General features: G+C 36.5%; 1 non-coding gene across 1 annotated transcript; it reads left to right on the plus strand.

Annotated features, from left to right (window-relative positions):
- The first annotated feature begins 836 nt into the window (after nucleotides 1-836).
- TRNAC-GCA lies at nucleotides 837-907 on the plus strand. The gene has a single exon. It is a non-coding gene; the product is annotated as a tRNA-Cys (tRNA).
- The last annotated feature ends 582 nt before the right edge of the window (nucleotides 908-1489 follow it).

Below are 1489 nucleotides of genomic sequence, written 5' to 3' on the forward strand. Positions count from 1 at the left end.
ACAATATACCAGCGTAAAGCTCATTTTTTTAGCACTTACCTTTTTCGTGGATTCCACTGTTCAAAAAATGATTTGCGAAGAACCCCCTTTTTCTTTTTTTAGTCGAATTTTTAGAATAGGATTGAAGTGCGTAAGACGGCTTGTATTTAGTAAACCCGTGCCGATATAGCTATCTATATATACATCGCCCCCCTTTATTGCATAGTTCGCTTCGGGACAGCGCATGTCGTGCTCTATCAAAATTTCGATTTTCTCTTCAATCTAAATTGCAGTACGACAATTTTCGGAAAATTCCCTATAGAGAGGCATCAGACACAGATAAGATAACCAATAAGCTAGCCGCGAAACGATTTATGTTTGGGGTTTACATATACTCATAATTGCTGTTATAATTGAAATGGAGAAGGCTTTTTTTATAGAAAAAACCAATATTGATTAGGTAGGTATCAATTTTGATTTTCTTCTATCATTAGGAAACAAAATTGACAATTTCAATTTCAATCCAAGAGTTGGTCACGAATTTTCAGTCACTAGTTAATGGTTCCAATTTGTCCTTAATTTTGGCTTTTGTGACTGAAAATGCACATTTCTTTTTTCATTTTTCAATAGAAAAAAAGAAAGAGAAAAGAGAGGTATTAAGATGTTGTGTGAGATACTATAAAATCAATTGAAGAACCGGAGCCGATCCAAAAAAAGGACATATTTTTTTTAGGCAAGGAATTAAGAAAAACGAGATTTTATATGGACGTACACAAAAAAAAGAAAAGACATTGAGTACCCCCCCCCCAAACAAAACAAGCAAAGGGGGAATTTTTTAATCTATTTTGTATCGTTTTGGCGGCATGGCCGAGCGGTAAGGCGGGGGACTGCAAATCCTTTTTCCCCAGTTCAAATCTGGGTGTCGCCTGATCAACAAACGATAAGACTCGCAATCCCTTATTCTGCTTGGCTGGTCTAACTCGCCGAATCTTTTCCAGCAAAGTACGCGACTCTTGACATTTTCGTGATTCGAAATAGCTGGGGTTTCTGTTCTTTTTTTTTTTTCTGTTCCTTAAACTTAAAGTGCTGTTAATCCTTGCATTTAGGATTCACGGAAAGATTATAGTAGTAGAAGCGCTTTCATATCAAATCAAGAGTTACCGATTTATTTCCACTGCTAATTGCTAATGCAGGGTCTACTGACCGGGTCTTGAATTAGATTGAAAAGCCCGAGGGAGAATCGAATTAATCGTTATGGAAGGGGCGGGAGATACTTTGTATGCAGTATACAGACTCATAAGAGTCTATGAATGCACGGGCATTCAATCAATATTCGATTGGACGGATAATTGGCTTTTACTTAATGATAATAAAGGGCAACAAAAAAAACGAGGAGTTCTTATTATTACTACAGATTAGGTAACACTCCCTTTGATACTTCCAAAGAAAAGTGCGACTGTTGTATTTTGTTTCATTTTTCCGGATTCTACTAGAAATCATATACGAACTG

The sequence above is a fragment of the Citrus clementina genome, unplaced genomic scaffold (assembly GCF_000493195.1).
Source record: "Citrus clementina cultivar Clemenules unplaced genomic scaffold, Citrus_clementina_v1.0 scaffold_1267, whole genome shotgun sequence".
NCBI lineage: Eukaryota > Viridiplantae > Streptophyta > Magnoliopsida > Sapindales > Rutaceae > Citrus > Citrus x clementina.